Raw genomic sequence first — 19519 nt, 5'->3', positions numbered from 1 at the left:
AGTGACTCTTAGGCATACCTATAAGTAGGCTAAGCTTCTCTGCTACCCACGCAAGCTTCACAAGAGTAGGCCTCAAGATCAAGGGCATGTCTCTTTCTCAGCCAACATGACAAGGAGGCTCAATGCCCTCCCCCTCTCTATGTGGTATATGACTACCAGGGGTGTGGACCTTCTTGGCAATGTGGGACAGAAATCCTAGAATGAGCTGGGACTCAGCTTTCTGATATTGTGTTGGAATGAATGTATTTTAGATTTAGAAAGAACATGTCTTTTGGGGTCCAAAGGTTGGAATGTGCCAGCTTGAAACCATTAGGTACCCCATAAATACCATGCCCTTTAATCTTTATTCAATGTTGCTGGGTGGATTTTTTAAAATTGTTTCCATGGTGATGTGACCCACCCAATTGTGGGTGGTAACTTTTGATTAGATGGTTTCCATGGAGATGTGTCTCCACACATTCAAGGTAGAGTTGCTTATGGATCCCTTTAAGAGGGAATCATTTTTGAAAAAGCTTTAGAGCCAAGAGAGTGACACACCTAGAGATCTTTGGAGATAAAGAAGGAGAATATCTCCAGGGAATCCTTATGAAATGGGAAGCCAGGACAGAAAGTTAGCATACATTGCCAAGTGCCTTTCCAACTGACAGAGGTGGTCTTGACCCATCAGCCTTTCTTGAATCAATGTATCTTTCTCTGGATGTTTTATTTTGGACATTTTCACAGCCTTAGAACTATAAACTTGCGACTTAATAAATTCCCTTTTTAAAAAGATATTCCATTTCTGGTATATTGCATTCTGGCAGACTTTGTAAACTAAAACAATGAACTTAAGATGCAAAAATGTATAATACATGCAAAGAATAAAAAGCAAAATAGCAGAAGAAAGTCCTTCATTATCAATAGTGATTTTAATGTAATTGGAGAGATGTGGTAAGTGTAGGTCGGCTGCACAAGACAGAGAGGGGAGAGGTTGAGGGAGGAGGAGCCTCATGGTCACCACCTACTGGGGAGAAGGAGCTAGGCATTCAGACCGAGTCTCCCCTGTGGTACACAGCCATTCTGCAACTGCAATACCCTGGCCTACCTCCCGCCTCTTCACAGGAATGTCAATTTCACTTATCAGAAACAAGAGACAGTAAAATCCTCATCAAGCCTTTCTTATAGACCCTTATGTTGAATTGTATCCTCTACATGAGATCTAGACCTTGATTGGGCAGAGAATAACTGACAAAGTTTAAAAGGAAACATTCAGCAAAAATTAAGTAAATACAAAACTTTAGAAAAGTGAAGGAAACCAACATACATAATAATCATATCAAGATAGACAAATGCCCAGAACACAACAGAAAATCATGAAACACACAAAGATTTAAGCAGAAATACCCCAGCCAAATGAGCAAATCAAAATTCCAAAGGGGACACAGAACATGGAACAACTACTCAAAGATATTTATAAAGAAATAAAGGATATCAGGAAGACACAAGAAGAGCATAAAGAAGAATTTGGGAGGTTAAATAGAAAAATGTCAGATCTCACAGAAATGAAAGATAGAGTAGACCAAATAAAAAATATACTGGAGACAATCAACAGCAGATTTGAAGAAGCAGAAGAAAGAATAGTGAGCTAGAAGTTAGGAAAATAGAACTAGAGGGCACAAAAGAACAAATGGTAAGAAAGATGGAAAAAATGCAACTGGATCTTAGGGAAATGATGGACAACAAGAGGCACAAAAATATATGAATGATTGCTGTCCCAGAAGGAGAAGAGAAAAGCAAAGGATTGGGAAATTCAGTTGAAGATATAATTGGAGAAAACTTCCCAACCCTTATAAAAGACATGAATATACACATCAAAGAGGCCCAGTAAACTTCAAATAGAAAAAAAATCAAAGCAAGCCCACTTCAAGAGACATACTAATCAGACTATCAGGTGTTGAGGAGAAACAGAAAGTCCTGAAAGCAGCACGAGAAAAGCAATATACTACATACAAGGAAAAACATGTAAGAGTAGTCTGAGTGACTACAGATTACTCAACAGGCAACATGGAAGCAAGAAGACAATGGTATGAGAGATATATATATATATAAATAAAATAATATGATATATATAATATATTATTGATAAAATCAAACAACATACAACACAAATATTCTTAACATATGAACATTTCATACTTGGAGTGCAGTCAATATCACAATATCATCACGTGGTTGTATATTCATCACCATGATCATTTCTCAGAACATTTACATCACCCCAGAAGAAGAAATAAAAAGAAAAAAGAAAAAACTCATATATACCATACCCCTTACCCCCTCTCTCATTGGTTGCTAGTATTTCCCTCTACCCAACTTATTTTAACATTTGTTCCCCCATTATTTATTTATTTTTAATCCATATTTTTTACTCATCTGTCCATACCCTAAATAAGAAGAGCATCAGAACAAGGTTTTTACAATTACACAGTCACTTGCAAAAGCTACAGCATTTTACAATCATCTTAAAGAAATATGGCTACTGGAACACAGCTCTAGTTTCAGGCACTTCCCTCTAGCCTCTCTAATACACGTTAAATTAAACAGGGGGTTATCTAGACAATGTGTAAGAATACTCTCCTAAATAACCTCTCAACTCTGAAACTCTCAGCCACTGACACTTTATTTTGTCTCATTTCTCTCTTCTCCTTTTCAATTGAGAAGTTTTTCTCAATCCCTTGATGCTGAGTCCCAGCTCATTCTAGGATTTTTGTCATATGCTGCCAGAGAAGTTTACACCTCGGGTGTCATGTCCCACTTAGAGAGAGAGAGAGAGGACAGTGAGTTTGCTTGCCATGTTGGCTGAGAGATAGGCCACATCTGAGCAACAAAAGGTGTTCTCTGGGGTGACTGTTAGGCCTAATTTTAAGTAGGCTTAGCCTATCCTTTGTGAGGATACGTTTCGTATGAACAAACCCCAAGATTGAGGGTTCGGCCTATTGATTTCATTGTCCCCATTGCTTGTGAGCATATCAGGCCTTCTCCTTATGGGGAAGCTGAATTTTCCCTCTTTCTCATCATTCTCCCAAGGGGACTTTGCAAATACGTTTTTTATTCACTGTTCAAATCATTCTGGGATTTATTGGGGCATCACTCTGGACAAACCTACAAAATCTCATGCCCTACTCAAGGTTCCATGTACTTATGGTGTTCAATTAAACTGTCCATATAAGTTATATTAGGAGATGCACTAGTCAAAATTTAAATTTTGTACCAAATAAACATTTTTTGCTCTAGTCTCACATGTAAGTTAAAGTTTCAAAATACGAATTATCATCTATTTTCAACACCCTGTAGTATTGACATTCCTTTGTTCTTACTCATGAAAAACATTTTTAAATTTGAACATTTAGTCACTATCACTGTACACTCCAGGCATTCCTAGATTATACCATCTCAGTCTTTATCATCTATCTTTCATTCTGATTTCATCTGTGCCCCCAGACCTTTTCCCTCTATCATTCTCACATTCAGTGTATAAACATTATTGTACTATAGTTAGGTAGTATTGTGCTATCCATCTCTGAATTTTTACAATCAGTCCTGTTGCACAATCTGCATCCCTTCAGCTCCAATTACACAATATCTATCCTGTTTCCATCTCCTGATGACCTCTGTTCCTTTTTTAAAATATTTTTATTGACAAAACAACATACAAACACAAACATTCTTAACATAGGAACATTCCATACTTGATGTCCAATCAATGGTTCATAATATCATCGCATGGCTGTATATTCATCACCATGATCATTTCTTAGAACATTTGCATCACTCCAGAAAAAGAAATAAAAAGAAAAAAGAAAAAACTCATAGATACAGTATCCCTTACCCCTCCCTCTCATTGACCACTAGTATTTCCATCTACCCAATATAATTTAGCCTTTCTTCCCCTTATTTTTTTCCTTATACCTCTTACCATTCCCTTTCATTGGAGTCACTAGTATTTCAATATACTCAATTTATTTTAACATTTTCGCCCTTATTATTTATTTATTTATCTATATTTTTTACTCATCTGTCCATACCATAGATAAAAGGAGCCTCAGACACAAGGTTTTCCCAATCACACAGTCACATTATGAAAGCTATATCATTATACAATCATCTTGAAGAAGCATGGCTACTGGAACACAGCTATACAGTTTCAGGCACTTCCCTCTAGCCACTCTAATACACCTTAAACTAAAAAGAGAATATCTATATAATATATAAAAATAACCTCCAGGATAACTTCTCAACTCTGTTTGAAATCTCTCAGCCACTGACACTTTATTTTGTTTCATTTCTCTCTTCTCCCTTTCATCGAGAAGGTTTTCTCAATCCCTTGATGCTGAGTCCCAGCTCATTCTAGGATTCCTGTCCCACATTGCCAGGGAGGTGGGGGTGACTTTTTAATATTTCTGCAGTGAGCTAGTTACATTTAAAGTACTTCTTTGATTTTCTAAGTGCTGAACTAATAAAACAGTCTGCTGCTTAGCATTTCCCAATACTATCCTCTTTTCCTTCCCTACCTTGAATCTCTTAAATTGCTGTCTCCTAAGGACTTTTCTTCTTTGCTGATGACCTCTGTTCTTAACCGAAATTCTCCAACTTCATTCATTAATGTCAGTTCATATCAGTGAGACCATATGATATTTGTCCTTTTGTTTCTGGCTAATCTCACCAGCATAATGTCCTCAAGACCTATCCATGTTGTTACATACTTCATAACTTTATTTTGTTTTACAGGTGCATAATATTCCATCATATGTATATACCACAGCTTGTTAAGCCACTCGTCTGTTGATGGACATTTGGGCTGTTTCCATCTATTGGCCATTGTAAATAATATTGCTATAAACATTGGTGTGCAAAAGTCCATTTCTGTCCTTGCCCTCATGCCCTCTGAGTAGATACCTAGCAATGCTATTGTCAAATCTTCATGCCCTTGATCTTGATGTTTACTCTTGTGAAGCTTATGTAGGTTGTGGAGAAGCTTAGACTACCTACATATAGACATGCTTAAGACTTACTTCTGGAGGACCTCTTTTGTTGTTCAGATGTGACCTCACTCTCTCTAACCCCAACTCTGTAAGTGAAATCATTGTCATTCCTCCTATGTGGGACATGACATCCAGGGGTGAAAGTCTCCCTGGCAGTATGGGAGATAACTCCCAGGGATGAGTCCAGCCCTGGGATCAATAATTCCATCCCAACCAAAACAGGGTAAAGAATAAAAAATAAATAATAAAACTAATAAAATATCAGTGGTGGAGAGAGTTCAAATAGAGTCAAAAGGTTACTCTGGAGCTCACTCTTACATGAGTTCCAATTAGACGTGGCTACTGTCCTAGTTTGCTAGCTGCCAGAATGCAATATACCAGAAACGGAAAGACTTTTAAAAAGGGAAATTTAGTAAGTTTCTAATTTACAGTTCTAAGGTCAAGAAAATGTCCCAATTGCAGCAAGTCTATAGAAATATCCAATCAAATGTACCCAGAGAAAGAAACCTTGGTTCAAGAAGGCCGATGACTTTCAGGGTTTCTCTCTAGTGAGAAGGCACCTGGCGAACACGGTCAGGGGTCTGCTCTCATTTGGAAGGGCACATGGTGAACACAGTGTCATCTGCTAGCATCTTCTCCTGGCTTCTTGTTTCATGAAGCTCCCTGGGAGACATTTTCCTCCTTCATCTGCAAAGGTCGCTGGCTGGTAGACTCTGCTTCTTATGGCTATGTCATTCTGCTCTTCTCTCTCTGAATCTCTTTCATTCTCCAAGATGTTTCCTCTTTTATAGGACTCCAGGAACTTATCAAGACCCACCCAAATGGGTGGAGACATGTTGCCACCTAATCCAGTTTAACAGCCACTCTTGATTAAATCACATCTCCAGGGAGATGATCTGATTACAGTTTCAAACACACAGCATTGAATAGGGATTATTCCACCTTTATGAAAGGGGATTTTGATTAAAACATCAAAAATCCTATTTCTAGGGTATATACATCCTTTCAAACCGGCATAGGTAGTGTTCCTATATCTTCAATTTTTTGGAAGAGTTTGAGCAGGATTGGTGTCAGTTCTTTTTGAAAAGTTTAATAAAATTGTCTTATGAGTGGATGTCTAAGGATAGTTCAGTGGTAGATTTCTTGCCAGTCATGTGGGAGACCAGGTTCAATTTCTGGCCCATGCACTTACCAAACAAACAAACAAACAAACAAACAAAAACAAACAAACAAAAATTCTAGAAATGGTGCTGCAATAACGGGATACTAACATGGAAAAAGAATGAAATGTGACCCGTCCATACAGCATACAGAAAAAGAAAAGAATCCTCTTGTGAAGCCATCAGGTTCTGGGCTTTTTTACACTTTTTTATTGTATAATATAGCATATACACAAAGCAAAGAAAGAAAAAAGCAATAACTTTCAGAGCACTCTTCAAGAAGGAGTTACAGGACAAATCTCAGAGTTTGTCAGAGGCTACCATACCATCCTCAGATTTTTCCTCCTAGCTGCTCCTGAATATAGGAGACTAGAAGGAATAAATTTTTTATCATCACAATTGACATTTTCTTCTTTTTTTTGAAAAATAACATATGTACAAAAAAGCAATAAATTTCAAAGCACAGCACACCAATTAGTTGGAGAACGTATTTCAGAATTTGGTATGGGTTACAATTCCACAATTTTGTGTTTTTACTTCTAGCTGCTCTAAGATACTGGAGATTAAAAGAAATGTCGATTTAATGATTCAGTAATCATATTTGTATGTTAAACCCTGCCTTCTCTGTTTAACTCCAACAGATCAAAGATCACCTTTGATCTTTCTAGCCCACTCTTTAGGGGTATTTGGATTATGGCCATTCTAACTTTTTCATGTTGGAAGAGGCCGTCAATAATATGGGGTAGAGAGATGGAACTAGCTGATGTTCTGGAGAGGCTGGGCCCTCTAGGTTTCAGGACTTATCTTGTCCAGGTACCCATCTGGAGGGTGTAGATTTCTGGAAAGTTATCCTAGCGAATGGAACTTTTGTAGACTCTTATATATTGTTATAGGTGTACTTTAGGACTGGCCAAAATGGCTTTTGTTGGGGTTTAGCAAGTTATGACAGGTAGCTGTGCTGGTTCAAAGGGATGCATGGACCCTAGAAAAGCCAAAAATTTTAATCCTAATTCCATTTTGTAAAGGCAGCTGTTTCCTCTAATCCTTATTCAGTACTGTATGTTTGAAACTTTAATTAGAGCATCTCCTTGGAGATGTGACTTAATCAAGAGTGGTTGTTAAGCTGGATTAAGTGGAGATGTATATCCACTCACTCAGGTGGGTCTTGGTTAGTTTACTGGAATCCTATAAAAGAAGAAACATTTTGGAGAATGAAAGAGATTCAGAGAGAGCATAGAAGAACAGCATAGCCACAAAAAACAGAGTCCACCAGACAGTAGCCCTTGGAGATGAAGAAGGAAAATACCTTCTGGGAAGAGAAACCCTGATTGTGCTCACCATGTGCCTTCTCACTTAAAAAAGAAACCCTGAACTTCATTGACCTTCCCGAATCAAGGTATCTTTCCCTGGATGCCATAGATTGGACATTTCTATAGACTTGCTTTAATTGGGACATTTCCATGACCTAAAAATGGTTAACTTGCAACTTATTAAATTCCCCTTTTTAAAAGACATTCCATTTCTGGCGTATTGCATTTCAGCAGCTAATAGACTTGAACAGATTTTGGTACCGAGAATGGGGTGCTTCTGTGGTTTGCAAATACCACATGTTGAAATGGCTTTAAATGGATAGGGGGAAGATTTTGGAGGGGTTATGAGAAGCTTGATAGAGAAGGCATCGAAGAGCCTGTTGGTAGAAACATGGACTCTAAAGATACTTCTGATGAAACCTTAGACAGAAATAAGACATGTGTTATTATAGTTTGGAAGTAAGGTGATCCTTGTTTAAAAAAGGCAGATAATCTGGCAAAGTTGACAAGTGGCTTTGGTTGGAAGGCAGATTTTAAAAGTCATGAACTTGGATATTTAGCAGAAGAGATCTCCAAACTAAATGTGGAAAGAAGCCCAGTTTCTCCTTGCAGCTTATAGTGAAATGTGACAGGAAAGAGATAAGCTGAAAACTGAACTCTTGGGTACAAAGAAACCAGAAATTGAAGTTCTGGAAAATTCTGAGCCTCCAGAAAGGGAGACCCCGGAGAAGAGTGCCCCATGTGAAGATTTAACCAAATGTGGGACTAGCCAGCCATTTCAGAGAAAGTCAGGATTGGAGATGGAGTTACCCAGGAAGGATTTGTGGAAACTGCTTATGTCTGATGGGCACAATCCAAGGCCACAGCATAGAAAGCCAACAAGAGTGTTGCACAATCTGTATAAAGAGAATCACTGCCAATTGGGACTGAGAGGGACAGAAAAGGGACACCTTGGAGGAAAAATAACTTCAGAGTGAAGGCCATGGAGGCTGGGGTCTGAAGCCAAGAAGCCTCAGGCCAGGAGAGCAGACCCACCCAAGCATGTGGAGAGGGTGAGATTACCCCGAAGGCAGAGGATGGGCATTCCACCTCATTGTAGTGGAAGAGTCATGCCACCTCAGGCCTTAGAGAGGGTGAAGCATATTCCGTGGGGTTTTGGGAGAGCCTGATTGCCAACATATGGTGGGATTGAGTATGTGTTTCCGGAGATGGCAGAGAGCCTGGGGAGCAGCCCCAATTCTTGGATAGGGTGGAGCTGAGAAAAAGGTGGTCTCCCCAATGTCCCCCAAGATTGTGTTCAGAGAGAGGCAGACCTCTGCATAGGCCCTTGGAAAGGGTGGGACTATCGTTTTCTAAAGCCCCAAAGATAAATGACTCTCAGACTTTGAAATCTCATGGACTTTACCCGGTGGGTTTTTGGAACTGTATGGGTCCTGTGACCCCTGTGTTCCTTCCTCCCTATGGAAGTGGTATATGTATCATGTGACTGTTCTTCCTTTGTATGTTGGCAGCAAATAACTTGTTCTGAGTTTCACAGGTCCAGAGCCAGAGGACATTTTTGCCTTAGAAGAGACCATGCCTATAATTAACTTTGATAAGAGTTTGTACTGTTTCTAGCTTTGTATTTCATTTGTATCACTACTGAAATGGTTTAAGGATTTCTGATACTGTGATGGAATTAATGTACTAAAACGTCTTTTTTAGGGTCCAGAAAGTGGAACGTGCCAATTTGAAAGGAGGTATGTACCCTAGAAAAGCCATGTTTGAATCCTAAACCCATTTTGTAAAGGCACCCATTTCTTCTAGTCCCTATTCAGTACTGCATGTTTGAAACTTTAATTAGATCATCCCCTTAGAGATGTAACTCAATCAAGAGTGATTGTCTAGCTGAATTAGGTGGAGCATGTCTTATTTAGTTTACTGGAATCCTATAAAAGAGGAGACATTTTGGAGAAAGGAGAGTCTGAGAGAGCAGAATGATGTAGCCATGAGAAGCAGAGAGTCCACTTGCCAGCGACCTTTGGAGAAGAAGAAGGAAAATACCTCCCAGGAAGTTTCATGAATCAGGAAGCCAGGAGAGAAAGCTAGCAGATGACACTTTGTTCACCACGTGCCTTTCCAAATGAGAGAGAAACCCTAACTGTGTTTGCCATGTGCCTTTCCACTTGAGAGAGAAACCCTGAACTTCATCTACCTTCTTGAATCAGGGTATCTTTCCCTGGATGCCTTAGATTGGACATTTCTATAGACTTGTTGTAATTGGGACATTTTCTCAGCTTTAGAACTGTAAACTAGCAACTTAAAAATTTCCCTTTTAAAAAGCCATTCCATTTCTGGTATATTGCATTCTGGCAGTTAGCAAGCTACAACAGAGGCTCAGGTGCTTTCTTGGGTGAACAGAGTTTTCCCTACTTCAACATCACTCTAATACCAAAATCAGATGAAGATGATACAAGAAAAGAAGACTACAGACCAATCTCCCTAATGAACATAGATGCAAAAATTTTTAACAAAATACTGGCAAATCATATCCAACACCACAGTAAAAGAATTATACATCATGAGCAAGTGGGATTCATACCAGGAATGAAAGGGTGATTTAACATAAGAAAATCAATCAACATAATACAGCGCATTAACAAATTGAAAGGAAAAAACCACATGATCATATCGATTGATGCTGAAAAAGCATTAGACAAAATCCAGCATTCTTTCCTGATAAAAACACTTCAAAAATTAGGCATCAAAGAAAACTTTCTCAATACCATAAAGGGCATATGTGGAAAACCCTAGCGTACTTAATGGTGAGAAATCGAAACCATTCTCACCATTGAGATTGGGGACGAGACAAGGATGCCCATTGTCACCACTGCGATTCAACATTGTATTAGAAGTACTAGCTGGATCAATTAGACAGGAGAAAGAAATAAAAGGCATCCAAACAGGAAGGGAAGAAGTAAAACTTTCATTATTTGCAGATGACATTATCCTATACTTAGAAAACCCTGAGAAATTTACAGTAAACCTACTTGAACTAATAATTCATCAAAAAGACAGGATGCAAGATTAATGTACGAAAGTCAGCAGTGTTTCTATACACAAGCAATGACCTATCTGAGGTGACAACTAAGGAAAAAATTCCTTTCATATTATCAACCAGAATATTAAGTATCTAGGAATAAGCCTGACCAGGGATGTCAAGGACTTATACACAGAAAATTACAAAAAATTGCTAAAAGAAATTTTAAAATGACCTAAATGGATGGAAAGATATTCCATACTCATGGTTAGGAAGGTTGAATATTGTCAAGATGCCAATTCCACCCAAACTGATCTACAATTCAATGCAATACCAATAAAAATCCCAACAACCTACTTTGAAGACTTGGAAAAACTGGTTATCAAATTTATAAGGAAGGTTAGAGACCTTGAACAGCTAAATATATGCTACAAAAGAAGAGCAAACTGGGAGGTCTATCACTTCTTGACTTTAAAACTTACTATAAAGCTACAGCGGTCAAAATATTGTGCCAGCATCATGCTATTTTGACCGCTGTAGCTTTATAGTAAGTTTTAAAGTCAAGTGGTGCTGGCACAAAGATAGAAGGACTGAACAGTGGAATAGAATTAAGACTGCAGAGATTGACCACCAAATTTATGGGCATTTGATCTTCAATAAGGCCCTGAAATCCACTGAATTGGGATACAATAGTCTTTTCAATAAATGGGCATGGGAGAACTGGATTTCAATAGCCAAAAGAATTAAAGAGGACCCCTACCTTACACTGCACAAAAATTAATTCAAAATGGATCAAAGACCTAAATGTAAGAACCAGTACCATAAAACTACTGGAAAAAATGTAGGGAAATATCTTGAAGATCTAGTAATAGAAGAGCTGCTTCTTCTTCTTCTTCTTCTTTTTTTTTAACATTTAAAGGTTGTTTTTTTTTATTAATTAACGGAAAAAAAGAAATTAACCCAACATTTAGAAATCATACCATTCTACATATGCAATCAGTAATTCTTAACATCATCACATAGATGCATGATCATCGTTTCTTAGTACATTTGCATTGGTTTAGAAGAACTAGCAACACAACAGAAAAAGATATAGAATGTTAATATAGAGAAAAGAAATAAAAGTAATAATAATAGTAAAAAAAACAACAAAAAAAAAAACCCTATAGCTCAGATGCAGCTTCATTCAGTGTTTTAACATGATTACTTTACAATTAGGTATTATTGCGCTGTCCATTTTTGAGTTTTTGTATCTAGTCCTGTTGCACAGTCTGTATCCCTTCAGCTCCAATTACCCATTATCTTACCCTGCTTCTAACTCCTGCTGGACTCTGTTACCAATGACATATTCCAAGTTTATTCTCGAATGTCCGTTCACATCAGTGGGACCATACAGTATTTGTCCTTTAGTTTTTGGCTAGACTCACTCAGCATAATGTTCTCTAGGTCCATCCAGGTTATTACATGCTTCATAAGTTTATCCTGTCTTAAAGCTGCATAATATTCCATCGTATGTATATACCACAGTTTGTTTAGCCACTCTTCTGTTGATGGACATTTTGGCTGTTTCCATCTCTTGCAATTGTAAATAATGCTGCTATAAACATTGGTGTGCAAATGTCCATTTGTGTCTTTGCCCTTAAGTCCTTTGAGTAGATACCCAGCAATGGTATTGCTGGGTCATATGGCAATTCTATATTCAGCTTTTTGAGGAACCGCCAAACTGCCTTCCACAGTGGTTGCACCATTTGACATTCCCACCAACAGTGGATAAGTGTGCCTCTTTCTCCGCATCCTCTCCAGCACTTGTCATTTTCTGTTTTGTTGATAATGGCCATTCTGGTGGGTGTGAGATGATATCTCATTGTGGTTTTGATTTGCATTTCTCTAATGGCCAGGGACATTGAGCATCTCTTCATGTGCCTTTTGGCCATTTGTATTTCCTCTTCTGAGAGGTGTCTGTTCAAGTCTTTTTCCCATTTTGTAATTGGGTTGGCTGTCTTTTTGTTGTTGAGTTGAACAATCTCTTTATAAATTCTGGATACTAGACCTTTATCTGATATATCGTTTCCAAATATTGATTCCCATTGTGTAGGCTGTCTTTCTACTTTCTTGATGAAGTTCTTTGATGCACAAAAGTGTTTAATTCTGAGGAGCTCCCATTTATTTATTTCCTTCTTCAGTGCTCTTGCTTTAGGTTTAAGGTCCATAAAACCGTCTCCAATTGTAAGTTTCATAAGATATCTCCCTACATTTTCCTCTAACTGTTTTATGGTCTTAGACCTAATGCTTAGATCTTTGATCCATTTTGAGTTAACTTTTGTATAGGGTGTGAGATACGGGTCTTCTTTCATTCTTTTGCGTATGGATATCCAGTTCTCTAGGCACCATTTATTGAAGAGACTGTTCTGTCCCAGGTGAGTTGGCTTGACTGCCTTATCAAAGATCAAATGTCCATAGATGAGAGGGTCTGTATCTGAGCACTCTATTCGATTCCATTGGTCGATATATCTATCTTTATGCCAATACCATGCTGTTTTGATCACTGTGGCTTCATAATATGCCTTAAAGTCAGGCAGTGTGAGACCTCCAGCTTCGTTTTTTTTCCTCAAGATGTTTTTAGCAATTCGGGGCACCCTGCCCTTCCAGATAAATTTGTTTATTGGTTTTTCTATTTCTGAAAAATAAGTTGTTGGAATTTTGATTGGTATTGCATTGAATCTGTAAATCAATTTAGGTAGGATTGACATCTTAACTATATTTAGTCTTCCAACCCATGAACACGGTATGCCCTTCCATCTATTTAGGTCTTCTGTGATTTAACAGTTTTTTGTAGTTTTCTTTATATAGGTTTTTTGTTTCTTTAGTTAAATTTATTCCTAGGTATTTTATTCTTTTAGTTGCAATTGTAAATGGTATTCGTTTCTTGATTTCCCCCTCAGCTTGTTCATTACGAATGTATAGAAATGCTACAGATTTTTGAATGTTGATCTTGTACCTGCTACTTTGCTGTACTCATTTATTAGCTCTAGTAGTTTTGTTGTAGATTTTCCTGGGTTGTTGACGTATAGTATCATATCGTCTGCAAACAGTGATAGTTTTACTTCTTCCTTTCCAATTTTGATGCCTTGTATTTCTTTTTCTTGTCTAATTGCTCTGGCTAGAACCTCCAACACGATGTTGAATAATAGTGGTGATAATGGACATCCTTGTCTTATTCCTGATCTTAGGGGGAAAGTTTTCAATTTTTCCCCATTGAGGATGATATTAGCTGTGGGTTTTTCATATATTCCTTCTATCATTTTAAGGAAGTTCCCTTGTATTCCTATCTTTTGAAGTGTTTTCAACAGGAAAGGATGTTGAATCTTGTCAAATGCCTTCTCTGCATCAATTGAGATGATCATGTGATTTTTCTGCTTTGATTTGTTGATATGGTGTATTACATTAATTGATTTTCTTATGTTGAACCATCCTTGCATACCTGGGATGAATCCTACTTGGTCATGATGTATAATTCTTTTAATGTGTTGCTGGATTCGATTTGCTAGAATTTTGTTGAGGATTTTTGCATCTATATTCATTAGAGAGATTGGTCTGTAGTTTTCTTTTTTTGTAATATCTTTGCCTGGTTTTTGTATGAGGGTGATGTTAGCTTCATAGAATGAATTAGGTAGCTTTCCCTCCACTTCGATTTTTTTGAAGAGTTTGAGGAGAGTTGGTACTAATTCTTTCTGGAATGTTTGATAGAATTCACATGTGAAGCTGTCTGGTCCTGGACTTTTCTTTTTAGGAAGCTTTTGAATGACTGATTCAATTTCTTTACTTGTGATTGGTTTGTTGAGGTCATCTATTTCTTCTTGAGTCAAAGTTGGTTGTTCATGTCTTTCCAGGAACCCGTCCATTTCATCTAAATTGTTGTATTTATTAGCGTAAAGTTGTTCATCATATCCTGTTATTACCTCCTTTATTTCTGTGAGGTCAGTGGTTATGTCTGCTCTTCCATTTCTGATCTTATTTATTTGCATCCTCTCTCTTCTTCTTTTTGTCAATCTTGCTAAGGGCCCATCAATCTTATTGATTTTCTCATAGAACCAACTTCTGGTCTTATTGATTTTCTCTATTGTTTTCATGTTTTCAATTTCATTTATTTCTGCTCTAATCTTTGTTATTTCTTTCCTTTTGCTTGCTTTGGGATTAGTTTGCTGTTCTTTCTCCAGTTCTTCCAAGTGGACAGTTAATTCCTGAATTTTTGCCTTTTCTTCTTTTCTGATATAGGCATTTAGGGCAATAAATTTCCCTCTTAGCACTGCCTTTGCTGCATCCCATAGGTTTTGATATGTTGTGTTTTCGTTTTCATTCACCTCGAGGTATTTACTAATTTCTCTTGCAATTTCTTCTTTGACCCACTCATTGTTTAAGAGTGTGTTGTTGAGCCTCCACGTATTTGTGAATTTTCTGGCACTCCGCCTATTATTGATTTCCAACTTCATTCCTTTATGATCTGAGAAAGTGTTGTGTATGACTTCAATCTTTTTAAATTTGTTAAGACTTGCTTTGTGACCCAGCATATGGTCTATCTTTGAGAATGATCCATGAGCACTTGAGAAAAAGGTGTATCCTGCGGTTGTGGGATGTAATGTCCTATAAATGTCTGTTAAGTCTAGCTCATTTATAGTAATATTCAGATTTTCTATTGAATATTATTGAATATAGTCTCCAACTATTATGGTATACGTGTCTATTTCCCTTTTCAGTGTTTGCAGTGTATTCCTCATGTATTTTGGGGCATTCTGGTTCGGTGCATAAATATTTATGATTGTTATGTCTTCTTCTTTAATTGTTCCTTTTATTAGTATATAGTGTCCTTCTTTGTCTCTTTTAACTGTTTTACATTTGAAGTCTAATATGTTGGATATTAGTATAGCCACTCCTGCTCTTTTCTGGTTGTTATTTGCATGAAATATCTTTTCCCAACCTTTCACTTTCAACCTATGTTTATCTTTGGGTCTAAGATGTGTTTCCTGTAGACAGCATATAGAAGGATCCTGTCTTTTAATCCATTCTGCTAGTCTATGTCTTTTGATTGGGGAATTCAGTCCATTAACATTTAGTGTTATTACTGTGTGGATAATATTTTCCTCTACCATTTAGCCTATTGTATTATACATATCATATCTGACTTTCCTTCTTTCTACACTCTTCACCATACCTCTCTCTTCTGTCTTTTCGTATCTGACTCTAGTGCTCCCTTTAGTATTTCTTGCAGAGCTGGTCTCTTGGTCACAAATTCTCTCAGTGACTTTTTGTCTGAGAATGTTTTAATTTCTCCCTCATTTTTGAAGGACAATTTTGCTGGATATAGGAGTCTTGGTTGGCAGTTTTTCTCTTTTAGTAACTTAAATATATCATCCCACTGTCTTCTAGCTTCCATGGTTTCTGCTGAGAAATCTACACAGAGTCTTATTGGGTTTCCCTTGTATGTGATGGATTGTTTTTCTCTTGCTGCTTTCAAGATCCTCTCTTTCTCTTTGACCTCTGACATTCTAACTAGTAAGTGTCTTGGAGAATGCCTATTTGGGTCTAATCTCTTTGGGGTGTGCTGCACTTCTTGGATCTGTAATTTTAGGTCTTTCATAAGAGTTGGGAAATTTTCAGTGATAATTTCTTCCATTAGTTTTTCTCCTCGTTTTCCCTTCTCTTCTCCTTCTGGGACACCCACAACACATATATTTGTGTGGTTCATATTGTCCTTGAGTTCCCTGATACCCTGTTCAAATTTTTCCATTCTTTTCCCAATAGTTTCTGTTTCTTTTTGGAATTCAGATGTTCCATCCTCCAAATCACTAATTCTATCTTCTGTCTCTTTAAATCTATCATTGTAGGTATCCATTGTTTTTTCCATCTTTTCTACTTTATCCTTCACTTCCATAAGCTCTGTGGTTTGTTTTTTCAGTTTTTCTATTTCTTCTTTTTGTTCAGCCCATGTCTCCTTCATGTCCTCCCTCAATTTATCGATTTTGTTTTTGAAGAGGTTTTCCATTTCTGTTTGTATATTCAGCATTAGTTGTCTCAGCTCCTGTATCTCATTTGAACTATTGGTTTGTTCCTTTGACTGGGCCATATTTTCAATTTTATGAGCATGATCCATTATCTTCTGCTGGCATCTGGGCATTTAGTCAGATTTCCCTGGGTGTTGGACCGAACAGGTTGAAAGATTTTTCTGTGAAATCTCTGGGTTCTGTTTTTCTTATCCTGCCCAGTAGGTGGCGCTCGTGGCACACGTTTGTCTGCGGGTCCCACCAGTAAAAGGTGCTGTGGGTCCTTTAACTTTGGAAAACTCTCGCTGTGGGGGAGGCTTGCCAGCCGAAGCGGCTTGGAAAAGTGCCAGCTGGCCCGGGGGTCCGAACGTGGGGAGGGTCGCCGGCCGCCGCAGCTCGGGAGAGCGGCCGTCAGAATTTCCTAGTCGGCCCGGGGCGCCAAGCGTGGTGGGAGGGCGCCAGCCGCCGCAGCCCGGGAGAGTGCACCATTTCCAGCCGGACCGGGGAGTCACGTGTTTGGAAGGGACCCCCTGGTCACCGTTCTCTGCGGTCTGGGGATTTTCGATCCAATTCTCTCAGTTGATCCGGGGGGCCTCGCATGGTGGGGGCGCCAGCCGCCGTGGCGGTGAGGGGACTGCCTGCCTAATTCTGCCAGCTGGCCCGGGAAGGAGGAAGGAAAGGACTCCGGCTGCTTGCCACCCCGCCCGGGAAAGCCTGCGCCCCTCGGCGATCTCACCGGAGCTGGTTCTCCCAGGCAGTCAGCCATTCCAGGATGGGGCACGCTGTCTTTTTGATCTCTGTCATGGCTCTGGGAGCTGTTCTGTATTGTTTCTACTCCCCTAGTAGCTGTTCTGGAGGAGGAAAGGTGAGGGTGGCAAGGCTGTCGAGGACGGTGGTGGAGGAGCCGGTGAAGGCGGAAGAGGGCACGTTGGTGGTTGGAGAGCTGCTGGAGTAGGAGGAGAAAGGGAAGGACAAAATGGCGGATGGAGCGCCGCTGGAGCAGAAGGGGAAAGAGAAGGGCAAGATGGTGGCGGGAGGGCCGCCGGCGGAGAAAGAGGAAGAGGAGGGCTAGATGGCGGCAGGAGCGCCGGCAGAGAAAGAGGAACACATTTAAAGGTTTTATTGGCTTAATTAATTTTCCTCACAAAAGTTATTTATAAGTTCCTAGAATGTCAGAATAGAAGAGAAGAAAAACCGACTAAAGTTTAAAGGGGCAGTGGGGGCTTGCTGCATTGCAGGTGCGGTGGCCCCTCTGGGCCCCTCACTCCCAACAACAGCAGCTCTGAACGCCAGCGGTGGCGGAGGCTCCCGGGGCGGCAGCGGTTGAGGCACCCCGGTCCCATGGGGTGCCGCGCGCCAGGCCACTCGGCCGTCAGCAGCATGCAGGGTAAATGCAAGGCACTGAAGTTGAATTTTGCAAATCCACCTTTAATCTACAGCAAGGTTTACTCTGAATCCAAATCCTACAGGAGTTCAAAACCCAAACATAGAGAGACTGAGAAGGCACAGCATTGAATCATCAGGAAAACTGAAGATCTCCCCTGAGCAACACTGGGATTTCATTGCAGAGAACTAGAAAGACCTTGGAGAAATTGGACGAGGAGCTTATGGTTCTGTCAACAAAATGTTCACAAACCAAGTGGGCAAATAACGGCAGTTAAAAGAATCTGGTCAACAGTGGATGAAAAAGAACAAAAACAACTTCCTATAGATTTGGATGTAGTAATGTTGGGTAGTGATTGCCCATATATTGTTCAGTTTTATGGTGCACTCTTCAGAGAGGGTGACTGCTGGATCTGTGTGGACCTTGTCTACCTCGTTTGATAAGTTTTACAAATGTGTATACAGTGTATTAGATGATGCTATTCCAGAAGAAATTTTAGGCAAATTCACTTTAGCAACTTTGAAAGTACTAAACCGCTTAAAAGAAAACTTGAAAATCATTCACGGAGATATAAAATCTTCCAATATTCTTCTGGACAGAAGAGGAAATATTAAACTCTGTGACTTCAGCATCAGTGGAAAGCTTGTGGACTCCATTGCCAAGACAAGAGATGCTGAGTGTAGGCCATACATGGCATCTGAAAGAATAGACCCAAATGCATCACGACAAGGGTATGATGTCGGCTCTGATGTTTGGAGTTTGGGGATCACATTGTATGAATTGGCAGCAGGCCGATTTCCTTATCCAAAGTGGAATAGCAGGTTTGATCAACTAGCACAAGTCATGAAAGGAGATCCTCCACAGCTGAGTAATTCTGAGGAAAGGGAATTCTCCACAAATTTATCAACTTTGTCAACTTGTGCCTTACAAAGGATGAATCCAACTGGCCAAAGTATAAAGAACTGAAACATCCCTTTATTTTGATGTATGAAGAACCTACTGTAGAGGTCGCATGCTATGTATGTAAAATCCTGGATTAAACACCAGCTGCTTCCAGCTCTCCCATGTATGTTGATTGATAGCACTGCTACATCAGACTTACAAACAAAGTGCTGAAAGGAAGCAAGATGTCAAGAATTTTCATCCTTTATCACAGTGTTTTTATTGCTTGCCTAGACACCATGTACAATTAGATTGGTGTTCACTTCCATCATGTCTGTATACTCCTGTCACATAGAACGTGCATCCCTGTAATACCTGACTGATCACACACAGTGTTAGTGCTGGTCAAAGAGACCTCATCATGATCTTTTGTGATGAGCATGTTCATGAAATGTGGAAGTCAGTACGATCAATTCATTGACTGTGATTAGATGACATCTTAAATTCACTTCTAAACTCGAAACCTGGAGACACAGCTACTGGGATGGTGTTCTGCAAGACTTGTGAATACTGGAAGAATGCGGTGATACAGGTACTGTGTCTGAACATAGAGACTGGGGCTTGAGCAAGAAGAGCTTGCGCAGTCAACGAGACATGTTACCTTCTGGAGCTGGGAGACAAAGGAGGAATTTGCTTTCTTCACCA

General features: G+C 39.2%; 1 pseudogene; it reads left to right on the top strand.

Moving 5' to 3' along the window:
• The first annotated feature begins 264 nt into the window (after positions 1-264).
• Positions 265-19011, top strand: LOC143683196 (dual specificity mitogen-activated protein kinase kinase 4 pseudogene; annotated as a pseudogene).
• The last annotated feature ends 508 nt before the right edge of the window (positions 19012-19519 follow it).

The sequence above is a fragment of the Tamandua tetradactyla genome, chromosome 5 (assembly GCF_023851605.1).
Source record: "Tamandua tetradactyla isolate mTamTet1 chromosome 5, mTamTet1.pri, whole genome shotgun sequence".
Lineage (NCBI taxonomy): Eukaryota > Metazoa > Chordata > Mammalia > Pilosa > Myrmecophagidae > Tamandua > Tamandua tetradactyla.
This window is presented reverse-complemented; position numbering and strand designations above follow the sequence as displayed.